At 48.4% G+C, this 13,347-nt stretch overlaps 1 protein-coding gene across 1 annotated transcript in view; it reads right to left on the bottom strand.

Moving 5' to 3' along the window:
• Positions 1-1,046: 1,046 nt before the first annotated feature.
• The window catches only part of GNAI1 (G protein subunit alpha i1), a 372,390-nt gene continuing 360,089 nt past the window's right edge, over positions 1,047-13,347 (bottom strand). Inside the window, exon 9 of the mRNA XM_086919838.1 lies at positions 1,047-2,516. The gene's annotated coding sequence lies outside the window, so the exon portion shown is untranslated. The remainder of the gene's footprint in view (positions 2,517-13,347) is intronic.

The raw sequence follows: 13,347 nt of genomic DNA on the forward strand, positions 1-13,347 counted from the left end.
GTGAAAAATAGGTTTGCTTGCCACAGTGTAAACGTTGGGATTCTGTGATTTTTTTTAAACTGCTGAGTTCCTTGAATATTTTTCCTCAAACAAGTCCAGAAGACTAAAGCAAGCCTTCTCCCTCCAGGCTTAAAAGAATCGTTTTGCAAGTCAAGGGGACTGTCTTTGTTGTCTAGGATGGGCATGAGCGGGGAGGAAAAGGAAGTGAGCCCCTATTTAGTCTTGATCGAGTCCCAATCCTTTAAGGTGGCTCTAGTGACCAGGGAGGATAATAGGAGACTGCTTCTCATGGTCTTGGGGACCCATATGACCTCACCTAGTTGTCTGGTTGCTAGGTTCCGATCTAGGAAGCACCAGGGTTTGTTGGTTTCTCCCTTGAGCCACTTACTCATGTCGCGTAATTGAGACGCCTGGTAACAGCGGAGGTGGTGAGCCCTCCACCTAGAGGGTGTGGAGTACAGGTCTGCAGGGCAGTCTGGGGTGCTTGTTTTTGCAGATGTAGGACGTACAAGCGGCCAAGAGACTGGCAATGTCCTCTTTGGAAATAGGCATGGGCTTGGTTTGGAACATGTAGAGCATGTGAGGTAGTAGAGTAGTCAATTATTGTAATAAAGCCCTTTAAATATGTAGTGTGGTTATATTGTTTTCCAATCATGGGAAAAGACGTTTCATAACTCACTAAAACAAAGATATCCCTAGGTCTGATTTTTGTCCAATACACACAATCTTCAAGTAACGTATGTGAGGTGTGTGGTTTATAGCCCACCAGATTACCTGGCTCCGCTGTGGTAAATTGGTAAGGGTTTGCCAAAGGGTTAGGGGAGGGAGGCAGAGGGTGTAGTGGGGGCGGAGTATAATACCGCCTTATTTGCTGTTATGGCTACAAAAATTTAGCAAGCAGAACCTTTTCATACTATCAGAGCAACTAATTTAGAATCTTAGGAAATTGCTAAAACATATTCAATCATATCTAAACATTTTTAAATATGCAGTGACTATATTACATATGCCAACCTTAGAAATGCAAACATAGGAATAAAACAATATTTACAAATGTTAAAAATGTCAGATTTATTAGGATGTTAATAACCATTATACAGGATAAAGTTCAGGAGTTTGTTGGGAGACCTCAAACAGATGCAATCCAACAGTTGCTAGTTTACAAATTGAACTTGAGAAAATATTCATTCTCCGTTATTTACACACTGTGAATGCAGGTCTTCCATTCAACTTTAAACAATTTATTTTCAGGCAAGGCACATAAAGAATATAGACAGACTAAATTTAGCAGTTACGAATTTCATTTTTTACATTGATATACAAAAACAACTTTAATGAGGAAGATTCAACTACAATTAGTCACACAAACTAAAGCAAACAACTGGTATGATACTATGACTTAAAATAAAAAGTTAATATCCAGAATGTATAAGCTGTTAAACAGCAATGCAGACTAAACGAGTAGCCTGCTCACAGTGAGAAAGAATGGATGGGTCAAGAATACACTTTCTAAATAATTAGATCTGTGTGTGCTATAACAAATTATTAAGTGAACAATAATGCTCCATTCTTAAATTTCTCCCCTAAACTATTCCGAATATCCAGAGCAAAATACTGGAATTCCACATAAGCATCAAATGCTTGTTATTCCTCCTGCTAATTAGGTAGCCCTCTGTAAATAATAAAGAGCCTAAACGTAAAACAACTGTAACATACTTGCAATTTCAATGCTATACATGTGCTAAAATATAGCAAAATATTAAACAATGCATAAACTTAAAGTTCATTATTCTATTAATCTATACAGAGCGTCATCTTGTTGACAACAAAGTAAAGGAATGCTTCAACACCATTTTCTATTTCCAAATTTCATTGTTTGCATTTCATACCCTAAAGTTATATTCCCTTCTGGAAAAAAATATTTACAAATAAAATCGTAGTTCTTTTTAAAATGTATAAAAATTAACGCTGTCATCACCCATAAGGTAATGTACAAACGAGTTAATAAAAATGCACAGTGAAGGCTGTAGTTAACGAGACCGATATTTGGTTACATCCATATAGTTTGTGCAGATGCAAGGCAGTCTCCTGATTTCAATAGACCTAACTGATAGATCTGTATGGTCTGCAAGCAAACAAAAACTGAGAATAAGGCAGCATGCATGTTTTAAAAAGGTAAACTGAATTCAAATGTACAGTATGTATTTGTCAAAATAATCTGAAGGCAAGAATGTCTGTCCTGAAATATTTCATAAAACAGAGGAACTTCAAAGGACAAAGTAAATCATTAAAATATTCTGTTCAATGTCTGTACAAATAACATTCCTACAATTACAAGTATACATACAATCAAGATACTTTTCATTGTGGTCTAATACTAATTACTTAAAAATTTACAAGACATGAACATAAATAAAGCTGTTAAAACTGGCAAGTACAGTACTGGTCCATCATTCAGCACATCTTCTCTTCACTCCAAAAGCCATAATTTAAAACAATATGAAATAAGTTTTAACCTATGGGAAAAAGATTCACAGAATTAGTACATGGTTTATGTACCTATACATGGTCTACAAAACTTTTACAGCAGAACTTGGCCACCTCAAACCCAATGTGTCCAGAATTAGTAGGACTTTAACGCCAAAATTAAATGTTATTAACCTGCTACTCAAGACCTATGAGCTTGGTGGATCAGGCAGGCTAAAATCTGGATTTGGCCTGTAACATGGATGTTAACATTGTTTTAGTGCCCCCTGCAAGGACTGTAACTCAGTGCAGAAGAAGCATCCACAAACCACTTTGTAAACCCATATCCCAATCTCTGTGCCCGAAGGGCAATTTTTAAAAGAGAAAAAACAAATTACTTACCTGTACACTGTGGTTCTCTGGTATTGATATCTTTTATAGATTCACATGCTTGAATCTTGCCAGTCATCATGGTGCGAGTCCCACGGTAACCGTAAAATAGCAGTATAAAGCTAAAAGGACAATCTCCCTTGATAATCAACAGTATTTAGTAACCAGTTAACCTCATTAAAGAATATCCAAACTCCAGCCAATCACATTGCAGCCTCAGAGTATCCATTCCCTGCAGAGCCACCATACATCAGATTTCGAACATATGTAGTTAGTCATAAAAAGAGGTATGGAAGGGTGCACCTGTAAGGGGAGGATGGAGGGCCACATGTGAATCTATAAAAGATATCAATACTCAAGAACAACAGTGTACAGGTAAGTAACTTTTTTTCTCCAGTATTGTATCTTTCATAGATTCACATGTTTGAATCAGACTAGCAAGCAATACAGAACAATCTGAGGTGAAAAAAACAGGTGAACCATCCCACCATGCAACATAATGTCACCACCTGAAGTGAACCAAGCCATTTAACTTCTGCGGTTATAAAGCACAAGTTACCTACCTTCGGTAACGATCTAGCTAAAACAGTAGTTCGTTTTAGATTCCTTACCTTAGAATATCCCCAGGCGTCAGACTGGATCCGGAAACTTTTGCGTAGCAGTACCCTGCGCATCGGTAGGCGTCTGCGGCTACGCGTCAGTCGTCGGGATGACGTCGCCGGAGTACTTAGACGCCGCCCTCGCGCGCTGACGTCAGTTCTAATACACAGCTATTCCGCGCCAGAAACGCAGAGCCATGATAAATACAACACTGGTGCCATGAAACTAGGGCCCTGAAAGGGGAAGACCTTAACCCAAGATATCGGTTCGCAGAGCAGGGAGGATAGGTGGTGCGGTAAGCAATCTAATACTAACTACTGTTTCTTACAGATACATCGTTACCGAAGGTAAGTAACTTGTGCATCTGAAGGAAACAGGTTAGTATTCGATTCCTTACCTTAGAATAGATACCCCAGCAATACCAACCCCGGTAGTGGTTCTGCGAACCAATGATCACACCAGAAAGTCCTGGAGAACGGAGCAGCCAAAAAAGCCATCTCTCCGGACTTTGCTGTCCAGGCAGTAGGGTCTTGCGAACGTGTGCAGCGAGGCCCACGTAGCTGCCTGACAGATGTCCTGCAAGGGGACTCCCTGACCCAGGGCAGTAGTAGCCGCCATGGCCCGAGTGGAAACCAAAGAATAGCACGCCTTGATGCACAAGACGATCCAACGAGAGATGTTAGTTTGTGCACCGCCTGACCTTTCTTAGCGCCCACATACCCAACAAAAAGTTGGTCATCCACCCGGAAGTGGCGTGTGCGATCCAGATAGAATGAGAGCGCACGTTTTTGGTTCAGACTGTGGAGCCTCTCTTCCTCTTTCGAGGGATGCGGAGTCAAAAAGAAGGTGGCAAGGTGATGAACTGCCCGATGTGGAAGGCTGTGACTACCTTGGGCAGGAAAGAGGGTCGCGTCCGCAACACAACTGACAGAAAGGAAAGGAGGTCTAGAGGAAAGAGCCTAGAGCTCACTCACTCTCCTGGCAGAGGTGATGGCAACCAGGAATGCAGTCTTGAGTGTAAGGAGACGAAGAGGACAGTTATGAAGTGGCAAAAAAGGAGCGCACATCAGATAGGTCAGAACAAGGTTCAAGTCCCACTGAGGCATCATGAAAAGAACAGGAGGAAACCTATGAGTGATGCCCTTCAAAAACCTATTTAGAACTGGGGACTTGAACAAAGAGGGCTGATCAGGGAGCCTTAAGAAGGTAGAAATGGTAGAGAGGTACCCTTTAGAGTGCCCAGAGCAGAACCCTGCTGGGCAAAAGAAAGAAGAAAGAGGAGAACATCTGAAAGAGGGGCAGAAAGGGGATCCACAGCCATTGCTGTGCACCATGCCACAAATTTTTTTCACTTGCAGGCGTATACCGATTTTGTGGAGGGACGCCTGGCTGCCAGAATCACATTACAGACTTCAGGAGGCAAGTCAAATGGCCTCAACTGCCGCCGCTCAATCTCCACGCATGTAAGTGGAGACTGGACAGGTTCGGGTGGAGGACCGTCCCTGCTGCTGCAACAGAAGGACCTCCTTAAGAGGCAGACGAATCGGGGGAATTGAGAGAAATGCCGAGTAGCTCGGGATACCAGTATCTTCGTGTTCAGTCCGGAGCCACAAGGATGACTTGGGCCCGGTCACGCTTGACCTTCTACAGCACTCTGGGCAGAAGTGGTATAGGCGGAAAGGCGTACAACAGACCGCAGGTCCACTCGCGCCGAAAAGTGTCTCCGAGCAAGTGCCGCCTTGGTAATTCCAACGCGCAGAACTGATGACATTGCGCATTCTCTTCTGTGGTGAATAGATCTAACCAGGCTCTCCCCACTGCTGAAAGAGGCCTTGCGCCACGTCAGTTGCCATTCGTGATCCATCATGCACCGAGTTCGTCCGCCCTGGCGTTCATAGACCTGCCAGGTGTTGAACCACCAGGGTCACACCCTGATGTTCCAGCCACTGCCAGAGGCGCAGAGCTTCCTGGCATAGGGTTCACGACCCCACCTCGCCCTTTTTGTTGCAGTACCACATGACGGTGATGTTGTCCGTGAACACCTGCACTACACTCCCCCGGACAGAGGGGAGGAATGCTTTCAGTGCAAGCCGGATCTCCTGCGGCTCCAGAAGGTTGATGTGGAGCCGGGACTCCGCCGGAGACCAGAGGCCTCTGATCTCCGCCTCTCCCATGTGCCCCCCCCCCCCCCAGCCCAGGAGGGACGCTTCCATCACAACTACGTGCTCCGGTTGGGGTAGGGAGAGGGATCTGCCGCTGACGCAATCGCGGTCCGTGAGCCACCACTGCAACTGACTTTCAGTGCCTTCCTAGACCAAGACATGGTCGGACAAGTTGCCCTGATGCTGGGCCCACTGAAACTTCAGGTCCGAATGCAGAGCCCGCATCCGCCACCTGGGGTGATGCACCAGAAGGCCATCAGCCCCAGAAGCCGCAGCGTCAACCTGACCGAGACTCGGGATAACGGCTGAAAGAACGGAATCCGACCCTGAATATCCCAAACCTGCTGTTCGGGAGGATAACCCGAAACTGCGCCGTGTCTAGAATCGCTCCGATGAAGAGGAGCTTCTGAGAGGGACACAGGTGCTACTTTGGCACATTGATTGAAAACCCCAGCAGGTGCAGGAGGTTGGCCGTAGTCTGGAGGTGGCTGACGACTGTTTGAGGCGAGCCCGCCTTCAACAACCAGTCGTCGAGGTAGGGTAAGACAAACCCCTGATCAGCGCAGATGAGCTGCGACCACAGCCATCACTTTCATGAACACCCCTGGGGCGCTGGTAAGGCCGAAGGGGAGTACAGTAAACTAAGCGTCCTGCAAGTCCAATGCTACAAGCCAGTCTCCTGGGTACAGGGCAGCTAAGACCTGAGCCAGTGTCAGCATCTTGAACTTCTCCTTCCAGAGGAAGCCGTTGACGTTCCGCTGGTCCAAGATAGAGCGTAGGCCCCCTTTGCCCTTCTTGGGAACCAGAAAGCAGTGGGAAAAACAACCACACCAAACTTCTGGCCCAGGAACATGCTCAATGGCCCCCTTAGCCAAGATGGCTGTAACTTCCTCTTGCAGAAGATTCATGTGATCCCCCGAAACGCGGTGGTACTGCGGTGGCATGGCTGGAGGGGTCGCCTCGAAGGGGAATGAGTAGCCCCTTCATACGATTTGCTGCACCCACTTGTCCGAAGTGATGGTGCGCCAGTGAAGGAGGGTACGGCGAACCCTGCCCCCCACTGGCATCTGTGCGCCTGAAAGCTTGACTAGGAGGGCCTTGAGGCGGATGCTGCGGGGGTGTATGTGGACCGGCCTTGCAGTTGTCCCTGGGCACAGCCACAGCGGTTACCACGTCCACCACCGAGTTGGATGTTAGTCTGCGGCCCGTGGCTGGCAGAACATGTGGGGGCGCCCCTTCCTTGGCTACGAAAGGAGCGAAAGGCAGCGGGTTGCTGGAGCTGGGCCGACAGGCCCAAGGACTTGGCCGTAGCCCTTGAGTCCTTACAGCGCTCAAGCGCACTGTCTGCCTTGTGCCAAAGAGGCGATGGCCATTAAACAGCATGTCCATAAGGGTGTTTTGTACATCAGCAGAAAAAGTTGGTGGACCTCACCCAGGCGTGGCGACGAATCGCCACAGTCGTTGCCATCGCTCTGCCTAACGAGTCCGGTGTATCCAGCCCACATCGATGGAACACCGTGCCGCATCTCGACCCACCGCAAGGGCTTGGGCGAGTATAGTCCGGGCCTCCTCCGCGACCGTGTCCCACAGAGAGTGGGAATAACAGCCCAAGTGGCACACAGTGTTAACTGACCGCAACCCCAAACTTAATGAGGAGAACATCTTCTTACCATACTGTTCGTACCTCTTGGATTCCTGGTCGGGGGGAGCCGACGGGAATGCGGTCTAGGAATTAGAGGCCAGTACGACCAGGCTCTTGGGGGTGGGGTGGGTGGACAGGAAGCAAGGGTTGCCCGGAGCCGGGCGGTGGCGTCTGGCCACGTTCCTATCTACAGGGGGACCTGTAGCGGGCCTGGACCAAGTGCCCAGAAGAACGTCAGACAAGGCCTCATTAAACGGCAACAGAGGCTCCGAAGAGCTTGCTTGCGGTTTAAGGACCTCAGTGAGGAGGTTAGTCCTTGCGACCGGGAGCTCAAGAGCCAAGGCCTTGGCCGCCCGCGTCAACACCACACTATAGGCAGCCCCTTCCTCAGTCGCCACGGTAGGAGGGGAGACAAAACCAGAGTCCGGCGAAGTGTCCAGACAACTGGCATCCCCAAGCTCACCTGCCCAGTCCTCATAAGACTGGCACTCACGTGCCAGAGGGGCTTCAGACCCCTCCCAATCCGCTTCGCCACCCATCTCCTGATACTCAGGGTAAAATGATGGGGCGGGATCATAGAAGTAAAAGTCTCCCATCGGGCGTCGAGAGCGGCGTTGCTCCGGGGCCAGATCGAGGGGAGGACCGGGGAAGACGTTGTCCTGGGACGGTGCCGGGGGAGACACCCTGGGGGCTGGCGCCGGCGAGGTAGTAAGGTCGACCGGCGACGACCAAGAATCAGCGGTGCCCTGCGGCGTCTGGACCGAAGTCGCCGACGGTGCCGAAACACCTGGCCCGCTTGGGCTCCCAGTCGGGGCCGCTTGGCCCGAAGGTGCCGCGGAACCTGACGAAGGAGTGAGCGACCTTATGGCCGTGATGAAGGAATCTCCCTCCTCCGTTCTGCCCAGGGACCGGCAGGTATGGAGCAGGCCTCGACGCCTACGGCTCCGGCGGAACCGCGTGGGTGGTGTCGCCCTAACCCCCGGCCGCATGGCACGAGCGTCGGAGGGAGTCAGAAGAGCGATGTCAACTCTTCGACTTCTTGTGCCTCTTACATGAGGACTGGGAGCCCGAGGAGTGGTGTTGACTCCCGGACCGGTGATGACTTCGGCCCCGCGACCAGTCCCTCGACCTCCTTCCGGACTGGGACCTCGAACGGAGCTCGAAGCGCTTGCGGGACTGCTCCCACCTCGCCTTCGACGTCAAGGCCTGGCAGTCAGGGCACGACTTGTCATCGTGGTGGGGCCTCAGGCAATATAGACACCGGCGATGGGGGTTGGTAACCAACATCAGTCGGCTGCAGTTGACGCAGGGTTTGAACCCGGGCATCCCTACCGGCACCATTGGAGTCGTTCAACTTCGAAAAGTGATCAAAAAAGTTTAGTCAAAAAATGAATAAGGGTACCACTTTTTCCGGATCGGCGCTTGCTGGCGCGGAAAAAAAACTGACGTCAGCGTTCGAGGGCGGCGGCTAAGTACTCCGGCGACGTCATCCCGGCGCCAATGATGCAGACGACGGACCCACAGACTACTGCAAGGGTACTGCTACGCAAAAGTTTCCGGATCCAGTCTGACGCCTGGGGATATTGTAAGGTAAGGAATCTAATACTAACCGGTTTCTTCCAGATATACACATATATCTATGTATATACATAAATAAGATTTGGCAGAGATAACCATAATAGTAGTAAACATAATAATGGTAATAAGAATTCTTAATAAACATCAGGACTGAGGCCTACCTTAAGCAAACAGAAGAGCCGCTTGGCCAACCGCAGCATCCATCTTTCGCGAAGTAGCCAGGCAGTAGTGCCTTGTGAATGTATGGACGCTTGTCCATGTCGCTGCCCTGCAGATGTAGGCCAGGGACACACTGGCAAACTGTGTAGAGGACGTTGCCATCTTCATCGTGGAATGGGCAGTCACTTTGAAAGTAAGTGGGCGACCCGCACTTTCATGGCCGAAGGTTATAGTAGTAGAAACCCAACGAGCAATCGAAGCTCTGGTCAAAGCCTGACCCTTCCTAGGGGCAGAGAAGGCGATGAGCAATTAGTAGATTTGCAGAAAGATTTAGTCCTTTGAAGGCAAAACTTTAAACCTTGTTTGAGGTCCAAAGAAATAAGAGCTCTCTGCTTGTGTAGACGGAGCAGGAACGAATGAAGGCAGGACCACAGGTTCATTCAGATGGAACGTGAATGAGAGATTAGCGTGTAGCACCACTGCTGGAACTGAAGGTAAGGTTCTGTTGCAGTTAAGGCTTGAATTTCACTAATACGTCTAAGCAACGTGATGGCCTAAAGAAAAGCCACCTTCCAAGATCGAAATTTTAGGTCACACTTGTGAATTGGCTCGAATGGCGCTTTCATGAGATGAGAACAAATGTTTAACTGCCAGAGCACCGGAGCAGGCTGAACCGGCGGGAGGCTCTGAAAAGGCCTTTCGTGAATTCCTTCACCAACTTGCAGGACTATAGGAACGACTGGTTTGAACGTCTCCTATACCTTGAAATTGTGGCCAAATTGACTTTTACCGAGGAATGAGAGGTGCCAGCTTTCGCTAGCGACAGGAGATTTGGCCAAACCTTCGGAGATGGAGCGGATGGCAAGAGTGATTTTTTCCATTTGGCTGAGTAACACTTGACTGTGGAGTGAGCACGGTCCTTGTTAAGAATGGAACGGCACTCCTCAGAATTATCTATGTCCTCAAACTCAGTGTGGTGAGGAGCCAGGCCGACAAGTGAAGTGATTGAATTTGCGGATGAATCACCTGACCTTGGTCCATAGAAAGTAGACTTTCTGAAGGATGAAGACAAGCTGGAGAGACTTCTGATAGGCAAAACAGCTCTGTGAACCAGTATTGTCTTGCCCACGCATGGGCAATGAGAATGATGCGGCAAGGTTATAGCTTCATTTTTTGTAGGACCTTGAGCATCAGTGGGAACGGAGGGAATGCGTAGGCAAATGTCCCTTCTCAGGAAAAATGGAAGGCGTTCCCTAGGGAACCTGGTTGAAGGAGTCTGCTGGCATAGAACTCACATTTTTTGTTGAGTAATGTAGTGAACAAATCCAGGGCTGGCAATCCCCAAAACTGAAAAATTATTTTGAGTTGAACAGTGTCCAATTCCCATTCGTGACACTGCTTGGAATCTCTGATGAGCGAATTGGCATATTTGTTGAGCACCCCTGGAACGTGTTGGACCTGTAAGGAGAGATTGTGGTGAATCAACCATTTCCAAATCCGCTGTGCCAGACTTGAGAGCCGGCGATCTCGTCCCTCCTTATTTCTGCAGGTAATATATAGTGGTTGTGTTGCCCGTGCGGACAAGCATTGAAGAATCTTTTATCCTTGGAAGAAAGGAATGTAGCCCTAGAAACACTGCTTTGATGTGGCATAGAGATTCCTGATCAGACCACTTCACCTGAACCTGAAGCTCCTGGAGGTGAGCATCCCATACCTCCATGGAGGCATCCATTGTCAATCAAAGGCTCTGGTGAAAGGAAGGATAGGCCTTGTGTAATATTGCTTTTGACTTTCCACAAAGACATCGCCCTGATCATCTGAGGCGTGACTCAAATGATGTCCTCGAAGGAGCCTCGAGCTAGTACCCATTAGGCGTCGAGCTGCTCCTAGAGAGGCCTTATCCGCAACATCCACGAGGAATCCGCGGAATGCAAGATGACATCATCCCCAACATTGATTTATAAACACTCACAGAAACAAACTTTTTGAAGAAAGGGACGGAGTCAGCTTTAAAAGTCAAGAAATCCTTTCTTTTGTGGGAAAGGCCATTGAGAGGTCGGTGTCTAATCTCGCTCTCAAACACCACCTGGAAGGAAGGAGAGAAGACTTCTCTTCGTTGGATTGAGACCCAGAGAGCGAAAAAAAGGCGAATACAGGCGTTCGTGGACTTTCTTGCACCCTGAAATGTTGGAGCCTTGATTAACCAATCGTCCAGGGAGGGAAAGACCTGGTCCCGGAACGCAAGAGAAAGACTGCTACTGGCACCAAGCTTTTGGTGAATATTCTGGGCGCAGACTTTAGCCCCAAGGACAGCACCTTGAACTGGTTGTGGCACCCTGCCACTTGGAGCCTTAGATAACGACGGTGCTTTAGATAAAGAGGAATGTGAAAGTACGTATCCAGAAGATCCGGAGAGGTCATGTAAACCACTGAATCCAAGAGAAGGAGAATCTCCTAGAGCGACAACATCCGAAACGGTTGGCTTTTGATGCCCTTGTTGTTCAACAACCTGAGGTCAATGACCTGCCTCCATTTCCCAGCTCCTTTCTTTATGAGAAAAAAAGCGGGAGTAGAATCCCAAGTTGCGCTGACTGTGCTGCGCTATCTCGATTGCCTGCTTGTCGAGAAGGAGTTTTATTTCCCTTTTGAGAAGCGCCAGATGGTGGTGAGCAGTCTTTCCTGGGGATAATCTGGAGGTTGTTGAAGAAAATCTAGGGTGTGACCATTGAAAACTTCTAACATCCATCTGTCGGGACAAAAGAGTAGTTTCTGTCCTGTAACTCCAGTTCTGTAGTAGGGGTATCTCTGTTATAGTCATAATCTAGTGAATAGTCCCGCCCATGTGCGCGGACCCCGGAGCAATCAAAAATAATCTCTTAAGCTGTCAAAACATGCAGACCTGCATAGACACTTGAGAGAATTTAAAGACCGATAATGCAGCCTATATCCACAGGCTACACTGTCCAATACTTCAACTAGAAATTCCACCAAAAACCACAAACAGCACAGCCTGTCCAGGGTTTTCCACAGAGAAAACCTTGCCTTTAACAGCAAAACTCTCTGGAATGATAGAGAGGAAGGAATGGACAGACAAGCCCCATAGGCTGCCATTATGTGGCTCAAAACAGGATACTGTGCCTTTAAGAGAACTTTCCAGAAGCCTCACAGTATCCCAGAATGCAGTGCAGGTCCCTTTCACCTTCAGTTCTTTTTGAAGGCGTAACACGCCAGACCTGTAGCATTTCTTACATGAATATCTCTCTCCACCGGGGAGGAGGGCGGGCGCTTATGACTATAACAGAGATACCCCTACTACAGAACTTGAGTTACAGGACAGAAACTACTCCTTCTGTAGTAGGGGATCTCTGTGTATAGTCATAATCTAGTGAATAGTATTGCAAGCCCATCCCCACACCAAAGCGGCGGTGGAGAACCGAGAAATAACACCGCTATTGTGCGAACCGATTTCGCAGCGAAGCCTGCCCAACCTGAGCATCTGCCCTGGCATCAGTGTCCAGACAGTAATGCTTAGCAAAGGTATGGACCGACTTCCAAGTGGCGGCCTTGCAGATTTCTGCAATTGGAACATTAAGTAGCAAAGCAGTCGTGGCAGCTTTGCCCCTGGTGGAATGAGCCTTAGGTTTACCTCCTAAGGTCGTATTAGCCTTTTGGTAACATAATTGTATACAGGACACAATCCACCTAGAGATGGACTGTTTTGAGGTAGCAAGACCGGTCCTGACTGATCCATAATTGACAATTGATCTGAACCATGAATATCTCTGGTTTTATCCAGATAAAATTCCAACACCCTCCTAACATCCAGGGAATATAGGGATCTTTCCGCTGGAAGCAGGATTCTGAACAAACGTAGGCAAAGTTATTGTCTGGTTGACATGAAAATCAGAAATAACCTTTGGAAGAAATTTAGGTTGAGTATGCGTAACAACCTTAGCAGCATGAAATACAGTATACGGTTCTTGGCAACACAGCGCCTGAATATCACTCCCCCTGCGGACCGATGTGATGGCCACGAGGAACGCCGCCTTCCAGGACAGGTGCTGCAACGAAGCCTTATGAATAGGTTCCAAAGGCTCCTTCATGAATCTGGACAGCACCACATTCAGTTCCCATGAAGGCGAAGGAAGCCAGACAGGAGGGAATGCTTCCAGCCTTCCAAAAAGTCTTTGATCACAGGGATCTGGAAGAAGGAAGTCTGAAGGGCATTTCCTGTAGGCCGTCAGAGCAGCAAGATGAACCGTAATGGATTGGACATTAAGGCCCGACTGCGCCAGGTGTAGAAGATACGGAAGGATGACATCTTCCTTACACGTCGTCAGGTCATGGTCC

The sequence above is a fragment of the Lissotriton vulgaris genome, chromosome 1_1 (assembly GCF_964263255.1).
Source record: "Lissotriton vulgaris chromosome 1_1, aLisVul1.2, whole genome shotgun sequence".
Lineage (NCBI taxonomy): Eukaryota > Metazoa > Chordata > Amphibia > Caudata > Salamandridae > Lissotriton > Lissotriton vulgaris.